Source organism: Cheilinus undulatus, linkage group 5, assembly GCF_018320785.1.
Source record: "Cheilinus undulatus linkage group 5, ASM1832078v1, whole genome shotgun sequence".
NCBI lineage: Eukaryota > Metazoa > Chordata > Actinopteri > Labriformes > Labridae > Cheilinus > Cheilinus undulatus.
The window spans coordinates 37,130,016-37,149,216 of record NC_054869.1 but is presented as its reverse complement, the minus strand read 5'-3'; positions in this window follow the sequence as shown (position 1 = coordinate 37,149,216).

Genomic DNA, 19,201 nt, shown 5'->3' with positions numbered 1-19,201 from the left:
AGGAATTTATGTCCCATCAAGCCGCATTTCACAATAGATTGCTGGAAGGTCAACTGCATTCATTTTTACAAATTTAAGTAGCTTACCACTACTTATTTTTTCTTTTATTTTCTTTGATGTTAAAAGAATAATGGATTTGAACTAGGCCGATATTTATTGATAGTTTATCATCTAATTCGGATTAGGGGTCCACCAAAAAATGACAGACACCAGTATCTTTTTTTAGTAGTTAACAAGACCATTAGCCAGTTTTTGGAACTGACATGGATTTATGATGAAAAAAACAAAGTACTTAATAAGACAAAAGTAAAACAAAAATAAATAAACTGAACAATTTAACGCTGGCTCTGTCAACACAAGAATCAGCACAACATGACAGCAACAGGAAAGCAGGAAGTGATGCCATATGCTTGTGGTAACAGTGGCACTCATGCCTAAGTGTTGGTTGGCCAGTATTTGTGTGATTTCTCGTCAGTCAGATAGGGTTGCATTAGCTGAGACTGTGGAGAGGGGAAACAGAGCCAGAAGTAGAGTGATGGGAATTCTGGCTCCTTTTAGTGATCTGGGTCATTTGGCTCAGTGCAGTAAGAGAAGCCGGCTCTTTCGGCTCCCAAATGGCTTTTATTTTGGCTACCAGTTTGGCTTCATTTAGCCTGCCAAACTTAGCAGTGTCATGACATATGATTGAAATTTGTGCTGGCATTTTATATTTTACTGATGAAAATATAGTGTAATTATTTTCCATTATACTGTCTCCCTTAAACACCTTGTAGGTCAGATAAAATCTGCTCACTGGCTGGGGTGTATGACAAACTTGATTTAAAACAATGTTACATAGTCAATCAATCAAATAACACACAGAAAGATAAAATATGTTATAATAATAGTAAGAATCATATAAAATGGCTCTCAAATTGGATCCGTATCTTATTGTCAGCATAAAAGAGCCGGCTCTTTGAATCAATTTGTTCACGAAAGACCCATCACCACACCGTATAGCAGAGCCGAAACACTTTTTAATTGAATACTTTTACTGGTAATGAAGTGTTCCCACCCAGTGTGCTGAAACTCTCAACTGAATATAAGTTAAACTAGTGCCAATGCAGACAGAGATGCAGTAATGTTTGGCTCATTTACCATAAACTTGTCCACATTAACAGGATGGTGAAACATGCAATTAAAGATATAAAAACATTCAGTGTTTGCTGTGGTTACATATGAATGGTTTCTTACATTCAAATATAACAAACTACAAGTTATACAAACAATTTCTTAAAATACCTCATGATATACAGTATATTACCTAAAACCTCTATTATAACATAATTTACTTGTCAGTTTGATGCTTCTCAGTGGATGGCAATGGATTATCCTCAGCATGTCCTTTCCATCTGAGCTTGATGAAACTATTAAATAATCCCAAACAAAACAAAGCCTGCCCACAAAAGCTATAAAAGCCAACCCATGAAAGTTAAGAACGCCATAAGGCAGCACACGCCCCACCAGTCCATATAGGAGGTCACTGGGAAATTAAAACAGTCCAGAATATCACTCTTGCTCAGTCTTTAGGTTGAAGTATAAAAACTTGAGCAGATGTCTTTTTCTCCTCTTTCCTTATGACCATAATTTCCAGTGAACATGGCAGTAATCTTTGCAGTAGGCCATGGCAAAGATTACTGCATGTCCCTAAGCAGAACTAGATCTCCGACTTGAAGGTTGCTGGTGTTTAGTCAAGAGTTTTTACACACTGGATGAGAACACTGCAGGTGATCTGTGAAATAAAATGCACATTCAGATGCCAACTATCAGGCTGATGATTAATCAGGCCAATAATTGTTTGTATTTATAAGACTGGACCACCTGACCTAACTTGTGAGAGGTTACAATCTCTGCTTCCTCTGACCATTATGTGAATCTAATGACACTTAAAAACTGGTCCTCATCATCTCTGTGGGCAAAGTCCAACCACAGTCCTCTCCCTCAAACAAATCAATGTAAGACGAACGATGTAGAAAGGCCAATAAGGTGAGTGCAGACACTGATATTGGTAAGTGCTGATAAAGAAATATTCCTTTTACATTAAATAGAGATTAGACAGGCATCAACAGCACAAACACATTTTAGAAGTCCAGTTAAGTAATTAGATGGCTGAGGTTATAGCCACATTCATCTGTTACTAACAGTAGCCATGAACCCCATTATGCATAACTTTAACTTGTCTGTTCATGAAAAAAAGAAACTTGGATTTTTTTTTTTTAATTTTCATTCTGGGTCTACTAGGAATTAAGTTGCTTTCAGAGCCAGCCTTAAACAGCCATTTAAAGGACAGTAATTTTAAAGGTGCTGGCTTCACCTCTATAAGCCAGGAGATTGCCATGTAGGTTTGTTGCAATATGCACTTAAAATCTACTAAAAGTTACTTAAATGGAGCTTTAAAAACAGCATTTCTAAAAGAAGGCTAAACTGTATATGTCATTTTTAATCACTCTTCAGGGAGACAGCTGACAGCAGGCGACAGTTTTCTTAAATGTGCAAGTAGGCAGCCAATTGTAGATTGGTTATTTGGATTTAAAGGTACAATGCAGAGATTTAACTTAAACCAGACCTAGTTTCTACTTAAAGACAACTGCATGGTAATTGCTTGTGTTTTTAAGGGCCGTTGATTAAAACTTTACTGTCTCTTCACAGCTGTGTTTCCTTTGGCACAGACAGCTGTAGCTAGCTAAATTAAATCCAGCAGAAACAATAAAGCCACCACAAACAACACTGGGACAACTCTGAGTTAATATTGATACATTCATACTTCAAAGTAATTCAAATGAACTGTCCAGATACTTCCTGAAATTACACTTATGGCTGAACTCAGACATTTGAAAAGCTAGCTTCATAAAAAAGGAAACTAACAACTTACCAAACATCACAGTTTGTCTTTTCTCTTCATAAACATGACTTTATTTGAGTTTTTTTTCCCCGGACTGATGAAGGCCTTTCTTGCCTAACAGTATTTTGTAGAGACGTAACGGTATTGTTAATTACCCGGTGACAGAAGCGTCTCAATACCGTTGTGAATGTGACCCTTCCAGACGATAAAGTGTAGTTTTTTAGAGGAGCAAAGAGAAGGGAAGTGGGAACTACGAAAATAGAAAAGGTGACGGACAAACAAAAACAATGTGCAGTCACTGCCAGGCTGCGGTGACACACCTGATGGGGAATACGACTAACATGAGGCGCACCCCAAAAAGATTTGCAAAGATGCAAAGGGTAGAACCTGTCCAGACCAAAAGACTCTTAAGGAAGTGTTCACAATGCCACTTCTCCAATCACAACAGCACGAGGACTCAACAGATCACAAGGTGCATCAGTGAATGTATCACTATGCCCCTCAGCTATTTTCAGTGGTGGACAACAAAGGTTTTAGAAGGTTAGTAAACCCTGGAGAAAAATGTAAGTATTTATTTTTAAGCCTAGTTCACACCTACGTAACTTTCTTTTCACATATTGTAATATTCAAAGGGTAATCATTGTTAAATAAATGCAGACGTCACTTTTTTCCAGTCCTCATTTGTTGTTTTTGGGGTTTCTTTTGGATTAAAGACTTGTTACCGAGGTATTATCATACCATGAGATTTTGATACCATTACATCCCTGGTATTTTTACACTTACCTTGTGTTTATTGTATCCTAAAGAAACCCCTGATACAAACAGCCTAACTGAAACAGTGTGCAGCATGTGAAGGGATACAGTAGCAGTTTGGTTCAATAGCATAGTGCAAAAAAAAAAAAAAAGAAGGGCATTTTCCTGGTAAGGATGTGGCAAAAACATTAAACAAAATAAATTGTAACTCAAAGTGATATTTATATAATCTAAGATGGAGTATACACTGAAATTTGATTCGTTTGCATACAAAATGTCTAAACATCAAAATTGGGGATGTTTCAGTATTGTCTTTTTTTTTTGCAAAGAAGTCTGAAGTACTTTTGCTCAAAGATGCTTCACCTAACCAAAAAAGATTTTACCCTTGAGTTTTGCTATCCAACTGTATCTCCCCAACTCTGGCTGCACTTCCCATCACTATGCTGTGCAGAGCTTGAAATGAACCAATCAGAAAGAAGAGATTGGAAGCATTTATCCCATGGCAACAACCTAGGAATTTATTAGTCCTGCACTTTTCTTGTGTTCTTGCTCACTTTATGTAAGTGCTTTTCATTTTAATTCATCTCTGCACTGATGACCTGTCTCAGATTTACATTAATGCTTCCCTATTCAAGCATGCACAGTCAACTACTCCACACATACACAGAACATCAGAGGCTTTCTTTCTCTTTCACATTCATTGTTCCCCAGGAAAAGACTGCTCTGGCTTTCCTGTGCATCCATTCCCCTTTATTCACCTTGCTCTGAGTGCCATTAAACAGTGAATAACCGATAAGAGGGCATTTAGTTTTATAATACCACTGATAAGGGCCTGTTGCAGTCTTTCTAGACACAAGCCTTATCTGGTTTCCTTTATGGCTACCGCTTATCAATGATTCCTTTCCAGACGTTTCAGGGGATTAGACTTGATTTACTTTAGGATTATTTCTCTTCCGGAATTCCTGTCATTTACACGATCACATCAGGAACAATATGATAACAATGACAGCCTGAATTATCTATTTATGGGAAACAAAAGTTTAGTGATTTTCTTTTAAAATTAGACACTTGTCACCCCACAGTGCACAGAAAAAAAACTGATTTTAACACTTTTTTTCAGAGAGAGGATGAGGGCTAGTTTCTCCAGTTTTGATGTTTCTTGTAGAAATTTATGACAGGAGTTCTTTATTTATACATGAAGTGGATAAACTTAGAAGCTGTTCATGATCCCTTAATCCTGGGCTGGTTTATGTAGGAGACCTTATTTTCCAGGCTGTACTGATAAGATATAATCTTTTGATGTTTCCTGCTCCTCTTATACTTGTGGATGTAAAATGGTCTCAAAAAGGGTTATGCCTTTTCTATCACTAAGACGATGCATGAGTAAAAGAGGTTTCAACATCCACCTCACTGAGGCAAGTAGGATTACTTTATTTAGGATGTGCAAATAGCCATGCAAATACAGTTAAAATATCAAATCTGAGAAAAGAGAAACAAATACAAACAGGAAGTACCAATCCCTGCCATTCTCTTTAATTGTATATTTCTACAAAAATTGCATGACCTCTTACTTTAAGTTTTAAACTAGAACTTACAGATTCTAGGCTTTGGTTTTTTTTTTTGTTTTTTTTTTTTGTTTGTTTGTTTGTTTGTTTGTTTTGTTTTGTTTTGTTTTTTGCCCAGGTATCTTTTACCTGATTTTTCCTGGGATGGGTAAGTTTTACCTTGGAAAGCAATAGATTGTTCAAATTCCATGTCAGTCATCATTTGGTCCATCTTACAAAGCTTCAGTCTGAAATGTTCAAAGGACGCCAGAGTAATAGTAACTGCAGGCATGATTTGGTTGGACAGCAAGCCTGTAAACAATGGCCATCAGTGAAGATAATAGCATGCATGCAGCTATTTAGGCCATTTTACCTTAAAAAAAAACAACCTTTCTTTATTAAAAGAAGAGCAAAGAACCACACTGAAAACTTTCCTTGGTAAAAAAAAGATGTTGTTCTTCATGTCTCAACCAGCTTCTCCAAGAGTTTGATTTACCAGCTGGCTCCACTGATAGTCAGTGTCAATAATGGTTGCCTGTTGACCTCATGTTATGTAGTTGGAGCAGTGCATGCCAACTACATCATATGTTTTGTTGCTGTGATTGGTCTGTAATAAATGTGACATTTTTTTTTATCCATCACCCTCCAAGATTTTTTTTTTTTTTTTGATATTCTGCTCTTCCCAGACACCATCTAGGAGGTGTTTTTGCCTTTATGCCATGCAATGGGTATGTGAAATAATCTATACAGCTTGTAAGGTTAATGTTTGATGAAAAATCTGATTCTGCTTTTAACGATCATTCATCATGAACATATGCCGTAGAAAACATAAAATCAAGTTGTTTCTGCAGGTAGCTCACTTTGCTGATAATTTTCTGTATCATTGTATCCCTCATTTGTGTTTCTTCACGTCATATGACCTCTTAAGGAATTAAAGACCTTGTAAAGTTAGACCCAATTTTTGTGTCTTAACACACTAGATATGATGGAATATGGTTGCTGTAAACATGGGAAAACACTGACATCTACAAGTGACTGATTTTTTTTATTTCGATTGTTAGAAAGTTTTTCACCCCTTGCTGGCTGGGTTTAATTTGAGCAGGGCAAATATGGAAGCTGCAATGGGAAATAACCCCACCCCTCTAATGCTACACTGATATAAAATCACACAGCAGTTCATCTCAATACAGTCTGTTAGCTATGTCACTGCCTTCATGGAACATTAACACTTTCCACTTAAATGCTGTTTTTTGTTCATTGTGAGTAAATTTGACAAATCTATCAGTTAAAGTGCCCTGTGGATCATTTAAATCATATAACTGAGCCCAAATTAGACTTTGGCAGTGTCTGAAACCACTCACTCATTCCAGCATATAGTGCTATAGTGAGCAGCATATAGTGGACTATATAGTGGACTCAGCTGCAAAACACAAAAATGATTTCAGACACTACTCTGGCTGTAAGCAATGACATCATCGCCGTCTCAAAATTAAAATGTTAAGCACAGCTGCTTTTAGATCTCGATGACAACGGCTGAGGATTGAAATTAATGGTAGAATTTCACTGAAAACTGAAAAATAAAAATACTAATACTAATAGAAAAACAGCTTGTGTCTTTAGTGGCAAAATAGTGTAAATTTTTGTGTGTAATGTAACTTATTTTTGCATAAAGATGATGGTCTCATGTCTTGTTATACTCAGAGTTACTCCTTTTTAAATCCTTAACATTTTCTTACAGATTTGTTTAAGTCCAAAAAGCAAAACAGTATTAAATAAAGTTTTTATATGTGTTCCTGTGCTTCTCTCATTCGTCCGTCATGTTTGAGAGCAGCAACCGCTATGCATGATGGTAATATTGCTGGGTTAGTGAGCATCTGTTGTTCATTACTATTCAAAATGTATTGTGGGATGGAATGAGGACACTATATAGTGAATAACAATGCTCACTCAGAATTTGGACACCACTACAAAATGGCGTATTCACTATATAGTGCTCTAGAAAGTGAATAGGGAGTGATTTCGGACACAGCCCTTGTCTCTGCTCTGGCACAGCGCCAGGCAGCCGCACTCTGGCCACAGGTCACAGTTAGGCCAAGGGAAAGTCTTAATGCTGAACTGCTAGTCTATTTTTTATTTGTTCTAGATGCAACTGGAACAAACATCTCACCAGTTGGAGGTGTCTTTTAATCCATATTTCACTTGTCTTTAGTCCTGGATGATTAAAAGAAGTGACTGTGGCTGTCCAAGCAGAAACAGTTTAATCCCTCATGTCTGTTAGCATTACGATTCTAAAGTTTAGTAAATCATCAGTTGACAATTGACAGGGTCTATTCCTGCCAACTCTGTCACAATAAAAGCCTCCAGTGCTTATCATCATTGAACAGTTTTATTCTGAAGAGCAATCTCAGGAAATGTTTTCAGCAGGAACTTCACAAAGATGTCTCATAAACAGGCAAGAGGCATAACTAAGAAATTGACATATAGCATAATGAACTCCTGAAGTTATATACACGATGAGAAAATGAAACCGAGACTCTTTAGTTCTGAACTGTCTGTGATGACAGAAGTGTGATCTTTTCTCTAGTCGCTGACACAGAGAGCTAAAAGGTCCAGCAGAGCAGACAGATGAGTCCTCCATTCAGGTTATAGTTTTTTTAATTTGAGAGGATCATATTTCTGATGAGTGGACGTGGCTTCAGCTCATTCAACTGACATGCCCACACCACCCTGGAGCAGACTGCCTCATTTTTCATGATTTTGAAGCATAATTATATAAATTTATAGATACTTTTTGACTGGAATTTGAGCTAGAGGTTCATAACACATTGGCCTGTCATATAACAAATCTAAATACAGATTTATTATCACTTTACAGGGACCTTAAAAGAGAGACATACGAGACACAGTGGAGTGACATGTGGAACAATGGAGCGACTGCTCATGTGTTTAAATCATCTTTAAGCTGTTTTGACATTCTTTGAAAACACTGAAAATTGTATTAAGCTGATAGGAGTGACTTATATCAGAGCTTTAAAGTGCTATAACTGAATAATGTTATCATAATCTTTGGCCAATACTTGCTCCAAGCAGCCCTTAATATGAGAGCACATTTAATCATTAAACACTTTCATAAAATACAAATACACAGCTTGGCTCTGCACTAATGAGTACTTCTGTTTGATGATGCTCCTCACACATGTGGGCATCAAGTAATTGGCTGCCCTGAACTTTAGAGTAGTTTGGCAGAAACAACTGCTGTCATGCTGGTGTTTTAGTTTACAAGCTATCAGATTATGATGTCCATTTAAAGCAGCAGACATTAGATAGTGAACAACATTACAGGGCTTTATTAAAGTGAATATGTTCATTTCAAACCAATGCAAAGCATGTAAAGATAGAACAAGAAAATAAAAGGGAGAAAGAAAAGGGGATGAAAGGAGGAGTAGAAAAAGGAAAAAGGAGTGTGGTGAGAAATCGCGTGGGGATTGAAAGGAAGGTAAGAGGGTAAGATTGAAAAAGGGAATAAATGTGATGAAAATATGGCATTTGCAAAAATCCTGGTGCCAGTGAAATGAAATGGCATCATCGACTGCCAAGAAGCATATTCACTTAAAAAGTTCTTTTTCCATCTTCTTCTATGGGGTTAAATTAAAAGAGGTCAGAACAAAGATATGAATAACAGGGATTATGTCTTCCTGTGTACTTCTAAACTAGTCTAACCGCTTACATTTCCTCTGTGTCTCTACCTTTGAAAAGATTTTGTGAAAGAAGCTTAGGAAGCATTAATTTTCTTTGTTTTTGTCTCCTCAAGTACAACTTTGTATTAGTGAGGCTCTCCAAATCTGGCTGACAATGAACCACAGAGCTTTGGCAGGAGTTTTTATTTATCGCCTGAAGCTTGAAGAGGTGCTAATTCCATCCTGACACCCAGCGCTGACTGCTTGAGTCATAGTTTGGTCCGCAAGGAGGTTGAAAGAAGTTACCTGGAAACATGCTGGTGACAACATGCTGGTAACAACACATTCCCAGATCCCTCTGAACATTTGAACTCACACATAGCTAGTGACCTTCACAACTCCAGGGACAAGATGACATCTAATTGGACAGTTTGGCACGTAACAGCAAGGGTGAGAAAATAAGTTTGAACAAAGCCACGTCTGGAAGATTATATTCTGCAGGCTTCTTGTATTCTCTCATAACTATTCTGCATTGACTCCTCTCACACATACCATTTCACAATTTCCTGCCGTCATTGTCTGGAGCTGTCAGTAGAGATATCAGCTGCTCCAATCACCAGGTCATATCTATTCAATGCACTGCAACACACCTCATTGTTAGCTCTAAGTCATTATTGCTTCTGACTTTTTAAAAAAATGCTTTTTTTCTCTGCCTCTACGTCATTCCTTCTGTGGTTATGTCCGCCAGTCTTTTAAAATTTCATCCACTGCCTCAGCTTCATCATTTCACCCCTCTCAGCAGAAGTCATCAGCCAACACCTCCACCCTGAGTTTCTGTACTCCTCAGGGATATATACCCTGCTGTTGGTCAGGACAAACACGCTTGGATTACTAAATCTCCATGTAGAGTCTTAGTGCCAAAGACTTTCCTTCTCAAACCTGTCTTAAACATATCTGTTAGAATATATTGATTTGTACTTCATTTAAATTGTCACTTCTGATTAAGATGTAATATGTCAGCCCGTGTCCTGCATGAATATAAATCCATGTTGACTGATATTAAAGCTAAAATAATATTTTTTTAATCCGTTGTTGCTGGTGTCCAAGCCTAACTTGATGTTAACTTTGCAAAGCAGATGGATTCACCCGTTTCTGTGTTTCTCACTGGCGTATCTATCTTGCAAAGTTCCCATCTGAACAGACTGGGCCCTGAAAGAGAGTGACAGGACCAGTCAGCATTGTTTGAGGAGTTGCGACGTAAGCAAGCAGCAACAAGAGGCCGGTGCAATTATGGCGGAAGAGATTAACTTGGATGCTGCTATAAGCGTCAGTTTTATCAGAACTTAACAACGTTTCTTCGTTAAAAGAAGAACAAAAAGAACAGCACTGAGTTATTTTCTTTTGTGTACAAATGTCAACAGTTGCCATGGTTCGCGTTATGCAGTTCTCTATGGAGTTTACTCCTCGGTAGCAGCACACCTATGACGTCATATGTGTTGTTGCTCTTATTGGCCCGTGAAGATGTGACAGACAGAATGTTCATCCAATCACCCTCTGAGTTTTTTCAAAGACTCTGCCCTTTTCCAAACACAGTCACTACACAAACACACTGGTGTGTCAGGTTACCTGATGTAAGATTTACCCCAGATGTGGAGATTTGCATTCTTGACACTCAAAAACTGCTTGGTTGGCTGCAAGTGGCAACCTCTGGGGCTGAGAATTTGAGCCAATTTACAAATTCTAAAATCCTGCTGTTCATCAAAATAGCTGCTTAGGCTGACTTCAAAAGAGAGTTGATACCATTTTTCCTCATATTAAAATGCCTTACCTGATGCCAAGTTGTCTGGTTCAAATTGCTGGGAAGGGACAGAGGATAGTTACTTTTATTTTGAACTTAGGCAGATTCATTAAAAGAGGCAAACAAATACACAGTTCAGATCAATAGAAAGATTTCAAGCTGCATGTGAGTGGAGATTCTATAAGGCTGGTAACGCACTAGAAGATTTTCAAATCTTAAACAATTGCAAAACCACAGAGACAACAGCCATAGGGGTAATTTCAACAACTCTTTTAATACCATAAGCCACCGAATGTACACATCTGATTATTCAGCCGGACTGTGAGACCAAGCAGCTGCCTTTTGTAGTAACACTTTCACAGTGGAGACTATACACACTCGTGAGATCTCACAGAAACTGTCATGATAGAAAAAAAAAGAAAACAACATGGCATATGTGGCTTAATCTCAGAAAAGTTGCCTGTGTGGCCAGCTAATGCCATCCTGGTCAACAGTCACAGGGTCATTCCCATTTCTACCCCTTAGCCCTTATCTTAGCTCTTCCTCTTGGTTTTGCACGTTTATGTCTGATGAAGAGGTATCCCAATTCTCTGTTGAATCAAGGGCTGAGGGACATAGCCCCTGAAACTAATATTTTTCAGGACTACGCTTGAACCCAAGGGGTATGATGAATTTCTCACCATGCACTGCATTCACTTGTGAAATGGCACAATGGACTACGATGGACGCGCATAAATGTACATTTTTCAGCATTTATAAATGATTATAGAAAATACAACAGATGTGTTTTTCGCATATATTCAATCTTTAACTACAAGGGATGGGAGTTTATTGTATTTCCGGCATGTACACGTGTAAACGAGGGCTATTAAATGGAGAAGATCGACACGGAGATCCGTAGTATGAATAAGATGGTCAAAGCTTTATTGTCACCTCTGATGACGGACTGTTTATCTGCAATGTGTGATGATGAACAGCAAACAAGGAGCATGGTAGACTAAGGGGAAGGGTTAAGGGGCAGAAATTGGACAGTATGTATGGACAGGTGTATAAAATCAAGCACCTAGCCATGCAGTTTCCTTTTGCAAACCATTTGAGATACAAAATGGGTCATTCTGAGGAGCTCACTGACTTCACGTGTGGTACTGTAAGACGGTTCCTGAAGTTTCATCCCTGCTAGATATCCCTCAGTCCACTGTAAGTGATATTATTAAAAAGTGGAAGTGTTTAGGAACAACAGCAACTCAACCATGAAGGGGAAGACCATGTAAAATTGCAGAGCAGGACTGCCCAGTTGCCAACACTCTGCTGATTCCATAGCTGAAGAGTTCTGAACTTCCACCGGCATTAATGTCAGCACAGAAACTGAGCTACGGCAGCTTCATGGAATGGGTTTCCACAGCCAAGCAGCTGCATGTAAACCTCACATCATCAGGTTTCAGATGGAATGGTGTAAATCACACCAACACTGGACTGTGGAGCTGTGGAAAATGTGTTGTGTGGAGTAACAAATTGTGCTTCTCTGCTTTGTTGTCAGATGGGTGCGTGGTATCTGGCTGCCCAAAAACAGATGTTAATGCAAGGTACAAAAGAGTCTTCGGGTCAAGACACTAGGAAAAACTGTGGCATTCATTAAAGCTTTCAGTACCGACAGATCAAGCTCATGTATAGCCAGTGGTACATATAACACTGGACAGCACAATTTAGTATTTTACCTGCCTCACATTAGCTTTGGTAACTCATTAAACTACTTTAAATTCAGCTTATGAAGACTGAATGCTTCGTCAATATCCAGTTCAATCCAGTGAAAGCTGTGTTAAAGGACTTAATACACAGTGTATCACAGAGTTTGGCATCTGGACAAAAGAAGAGGATTGTTGTTCTCAAAGCAGAGACGCTTAAAATAAACATAAAGGCAACTTGATTTGAGAGAAACAAAGACTTTTGTGCTGCAGAACAATGGAACAGATGATGGGTTTCTGTTCAGTAACACGCCAGCTGTTTAGGGCTTCAGCACTAAATGGAAATGAGGAATCCCACAGGTCATCAGATCTCTCAACCCTTATAGATAATCAATACAACATCCAGTTCCATACATCACAAATGTCCAATACAATGGAAACATTTACAAATGGTCTCAAAGCACATTAGTTTGGCAGAAACCAATTTCAACCTGACAGGTGGTGAGATGAATCTTACATAAATGTTCAAAGTGTATGTTTAGACTGTTTTAATGTATATTATGTAGAGTTTTGCACTGAAATTTCTACCTGAATTTAAAGATGACTACTCCTTTATTACATATACAGTATATTTTTTGTCAAGGACATTGCCTCAAATATGTCCAACAGTTTGAAAAGCCAGAGAAATTCTTACATTTTACAGCTGTACTGGATCATGTTGTCATTTCATCTACCTTGACAGCGCCACTAAGACCGACACAAATATTTTATCATTGCTGTGGAAACGTGAATGAGTTCTACATAAGGAAATGCTACTGAAAACTATTGTTCTGTTGCTGATTGTCATTTATGATTTGTGCTGCTTACTTATGATGTTACAAGATTATTCTCTACCATGGGCTGCACACTCTGGCTTATTTGCGGCAGGTTTTTGCCCCATCACCCTGCTCCTATTTCCCTCACTTGTGTTGAGATGGGCGAGGAACAAGGAAAGAAGGGGATGACAAGGCATTGGAGTGTCAGACAGGAATATTTCTTTGCTTTTCTTTCATTTTCCTGACTCATCAGAGCTTGTTCTCTTGCTTTACAAAGTGGAGATAGTATTGATAATATCCATATCCATGCAGTGTACCATACTGCCTGGAAATTTGTCCTAGTCTTGGTTTTGCATCCATCATTGTTTTTCGATAAGACAATTGGTTAGTCTTTTTTTTTTTGTACAATAGAAGTATGGAATATTGGCATACATTCCTTGCACCTGGTCTGTCTTTGTAGAAGAGTTTAGAAAGTTTTTGCTCCACCATCATGGTCTGAGCTGCAGGGTCATCTAAAGCTTGAGCATTGCTTTAGTTTAGGAGATCTTAATGCTTGAATTAGGGAACATTTGACCAGTTTGTGCACATGTTCTTTTCTACTGAAAGCTGCTGACTTCTAGATTAATGTAACCTTGTTGTTATGTTCTGTTTTGTGTCATATGTGTGGAACTTATCATGCTGTTGTCTTGGCCAGGGTTTTCTTGTAAAAGAAAAAGAAAACCTCAGTGGGAAAACTCCTGGTTAATAACAGTTAAATAAAATGTATTGCTCTGACTGTGTCAATTTTGGAGGCAACACTGCAGCTCAAAGCTGTCAAAGTCATATTACAAAGTGCCACACTTCAAAAGAACGCCGTTTGAATAAAATCACTGGATGTCAAACTCCCCTTGTTATTTACAAGGGTAGGGGAAACTCACAGGGCAGAGAATTAATTTCTTAACAGATGCAAGTTGGTGTGCGATGTGATGTGATGTCTGACACTTGTGCTGTTGGGACATGGTGCAACCCAAAAAAATGTGCTCCACAATGTGAGTTTCCTGAACAGTAAACCACAGTTTTTATGGATGAATTTCACACAGCTAGGGAGAAAGGCTGTTAAAAATGATATTCCTGGCTAATATACACAACCCCAGAATGCTCTGAGTAATTTGCTGTGCAAATCAGGAAGGACACTTGTGAGCAATTTTTCTCCCGCATTGTGTGAAATTCATCCATGAAACCAAAACTGAATTGGACAGTAAACTCCCATTTCTTTTAGATTCATCTCATTCAAAGTGGAATATTTCAAGATATTTTTTGTTTAAATGTTGATGTTAACATCGTGTAGCTCATGAAAATCAAATATCCACCATCTCAAAATATATGAATATTACACAACACTAATAACTGAATTACTGCATCAAAATTATTTGTCATGGAGCCAATCAGTCTGTGGCACTGCTGGGGTGTCATGAAGCTTGTGTTGCTTTAATAGCAGCCTTCAGCTCATCTGTACTGTTGAGTCTGATGACATGGCAGCCCAAACCATCACTGACTGTGGGAACTGATAAAACTGGACTCCGAGTACCTTGGATTCCGTGCCTCTCTGATCTTCCTCCAGACTCTGGGACTTTGATTTTAAAATGAAATTCAAAATCTACTTTCATCTGAAAACAGGATTTTGGACCACTGAGCAGCGGTCCAGTTTTTTCTATTCTGAGCCAACATGAGACACTGATGTCCTCTATGGTTCAGGATTGGCTCAACACTAAGAGCCCTGCACTTATAGTCCATTTCCCGGTGTGTGGTGGCTCTTGATCCACCCCCAGCCTCAGTCAACTCTTTATGAAGCTCTTCTCTGCTTTGTTTGACAACACTCTGAAGGCTGAGCTCATCTCTGTTGTTTGTGCACCTTTTCTTACAACAGTTTTCACTTCCAGACAACTTCCATAAATATGCTTTGATAAACATCTGAGAACAGTCTGCCCTTTTAGCAATGACTTTCTGTGGCTTACCCTCCTTATGGAGGATGTCAGTGATTGTCTTCTAGAGAAATGTCAAGTCAGCAGTCTCCCACAAGCCTGTGGTTGTGTGTGCTGAAACAGAGTGAGAGAAATAACTAACAAACTGGACTTTTCCACAATTTTCTAATATTTTGAGATAGTGGATTATTGTAAACTGTGAGCCATAATAATCAAGATCAAAACAAAAAGGTTTTGCAATATTTCACTTTGCATGAGATGAATCTAGAGTTTATAGAAGTTTCATTAAAAAAAAAGAATCACAGCAAAAAAGTGATATTTCCTTTTTTTCTTTTGGAGATTTTTTTTTACCACATTAGATTGAAAAATGTACTCTATATATGTTCCTTACTGTTGTATAAATTAACCCTTTTAATACAAACAAATTGATTTATAAACACAAACAGCAAGGAAAGCAGTTTGCCTGATTAAAAGTGGGGTCTAAAATGAGCAATTTCCTGATTATGATGAAAAAATATGATCAAAGATGAATAAAGTAGAAGAGAAAAGTCAGCAGAAAAGATCAAAGCTCCCTAAAATAGTCTCCTTTTGATAACTTGATGCTCCAGACATATTTTATTTGAGACTCAAAATGTAAAGAGGGTTCCTAATCAGCTCTAGGCATCACTTCAATAAGTGTTGAGTCACGTTCTGAGACATTGGTGATAAAACAGAAAATCTATGGCAGTAATCTGATCGGTTGTTGCAGACCAGTCAACATTATATGACCAGCAGGGAGACAAGAGAGAAATAGATACATTATTACCAAAGGAACATCTTGTGCCCACCTGTCTGATTAGTATTGGCGGCACTCCCTGCAGCCTGCAGCATAATAAATTCTGTAATACTGTGAGATGAGAGGTAAAAATCACAGAGCGTCTCAGCTTTCTGTGTTTCTGTCTCTCTGCTTCCACAGTAGAATATGCCCGGAATATAATATTTACTCTCTCATCACCCAGTGGCTTTCCTTTTTATCACATATAATTATGGCTGCTGCAAGGACAAGTTGTGAGACAGCATTTCTGCCTTGTAATGATGGTGATAAATAAAACATCACTTGGCATTTGGTTGAGTGTTTATTACTTGACAAAGAGCCCTCAAGGACTGAATTTTACAGCGCTGCTTGAATCAGAGGAAGGCAGCACTAATGATTTTTTGGTAATGATTAATCAGCCAAATATTTTCTCCGTGGACTCAACTTCTAAGATTATTACTTGCTCGTTCTGATGCGCTAAACACCAAAATAATCAGTTATTGTCACAAAATCCAAAGACTGCAAAATGGAAGTCAAGGAATGGAATTTCTGGGTTTTTACAACAAGAGTTTAAAAAAAGGATCGCTGTGTTTTTAAGGAAGGCCAAAACAGGTACATGACCAGAGGTGTTACTGTGATCTTGGGTACTTATCTTTACAGCAGTTTCCACAGGCACAGGAAGTACCAGTCAAGTGAAAACAGAGTTCAGTTCGATAATCAGGATTAAGCCGGAGAATCGATGGACAGGGTTGGGGGCTCAGACTGGATAAGCTGAACAAGGAGAGAGGTGAGTCCAGGTAATGCAAGGAAAAAAAAAGAAGGGTTAAAAGGGAGTGCTGGAGAGTTTTGCATGAGATAAAAAAAAATCTGACAAAAAGTGAGACAAAGAAAGAGGTCTGGTTTGATAAGTGATGAGCAGCTGAGACCTTCATTATTAACCTATCCCATTTACATGCTACTGACACATGAGTAAAAGCAGTTTGGAATTTGGGGATCAGACTCAAGTCAACATTTGAAGCTTGATTAGTTTGGTTAATTGGACTACTGTAATATTCCTAGAATAAACAGTGGGAAATTGCTTTAGTGGGCATGTCTAACCATGCTTCATTGGGTGGCAAAATGCTCTCTTTTAGGTAGTTACTTTGGGACTCCTACTTGTTGACCTTAGCAACAAGATAGCACTTAGTTAACCCCCTTGATTTACATATACAACTCTGACCAGCTTTACTGTCTCAGCCGAAGAAAAGCATCCCCACATCATGATGCTGCCACCCTCATGTTTCACTGTGGGGATGGTGTGTTCAGGGTGATGTGCAGTGTTAGTTTTCTGCCACACATAGCACCTTGCGTTTAGGGCCAAAAGTTCAATTTTGGTCTCATCTGACTAAAGCACCTTCTTCCACATGTTTGGTGTGTCCTCTACATGGCTTTTGGCAAACCACAAACGAGACTCCTCATGGGTTTTATTTCAACAATGGCTTTCTTCTTGCTACTCCTCCATAAAGGCCAGATTTGTGGAGTGCACGACAAATAGTTGTCCTGTGGACAGGTTCACCCACCTGAGCTGTGGATCTCTGCAGCTCCTCCAGAGTTACCTCTTTGTTGCTTCTCTGATCAACGCTCTTTTTGCCCAGCCTGTAAGTTTAGGTGGATGGCTATTTCTCGGTAAGTTTATAGTTGTGCCATGCTCTTTCCATTTTAGGATGATGGATTGAACAGTGCTCTGTGAGATGCTTGGGGTATTTTTTTTATAACCTAACCCTGCTTTAAACCTCTCCACATCTTTATCCCTGACCTGTCTGGTGCTTTCCTTGGTCTTCATGGTGCTGTTAGTTCACTGATGTTCTCTAACATACTGAGGCCTTCACAGAACAGGTGGTACTTCAGACTCATTGTGCTTCGGTGTAAAGACACCAGTTCATCACCGCAGTATGTACACACAACTTTTGTTTTATTCAGACTTCCATTAGGCAGCTTTTTAAATAGAAATTTGCTGTGAAGCAGACCTGGGTCTGTCTCATCACTGTGCTTGGCCTGCCTTTCACCTCTAGCCATGCAGGAGGACTACGGGAGGAAGTTGCGGTCAAACTTAGTCATATGATTAAATTGCATTATTATTTTTTTTAACGTGCTAAGCTTTCCAGATTAATCATGAGCGTTAACATGTTTATATTAACAGGCCTAATTTTATCATATCACCTCTCTCTTATTGTATAGTATATCATACTGTAACGTGTCACATCACATCATGTTGTTATATTAAATGGCATTGTATGCTGTTATATTGTATCATGATATATCTTATGGTACTGTGTTGTGTTATGTCCTATTGTATTGTATTGTATGGAATCAAATGTTAATGTATCTTATCATTTCCTATGGTATTGTTTCGTCTTGTTTCATGTCGTGGCTTATTGTATTGAATCATTTCATATTGTATCATATCACATGGTGCTGCATAATTTAAAACTGTATGATATTACATCATTTAGCGTTGTGTTGTATCCTGCCATAACGTATCACATTGTAATGTAGGCTACTGTGTTGTATCATATGGTATGGTGCATTAATAGAAATCATTTCATTGTAGAACATTTTAGTCCTTTGAAAAGACTTGACTCCCCAAGACTTTTTAAATGAACAAGGCTAAGCTAACACCTGGCCTCTTCTATCAGCATTAAGAACAGACAAACATTCGCTCCCCACAGTGTTGGTTATTACGAACATGTGGTATTCTGTCTCATATCATTATTACTGAATAAAGTCCAGATAGATGAGTTGAAAACCCATTGTATGTTGCCTCCATACGTCTCTTTCACTAACCCATTGGAATTAATTAAACAGAGGACCAAATGTGACACTCTAATCAGTACCTTTTTTCACATTCCTGCAGCACTACTATCACATTACTGATACACATGGGCTACATGTCTCTCACACACAGCTGCACACAGTACCCATCAGGCTTGAATCCCCCTGTGGTATTACACTGACTCAAAAAGGCCACTAATGATCGCACACGCTCAGAACCTCGAGTTTTAATTACCAACTTCCACAAGCAGACCAGAGCTGCCACTTTTCATCAGGATCAATAGGCAAACAGGCGCTCACCCACACGCTGTCACTGATACTTTTCAGCAACAAAAGCACAAACACAATCACACTGACAGGTGAGAGTTAAACCAGGAGAGGATGGACATTTCTAAAGTATGCTTAAACACAGGTATTATCTTCAAGACAAAAAAAAAAAAAAACATTTCCCTTGTAAACATAAGAATGGTCCTCTCTAAGCTTGTA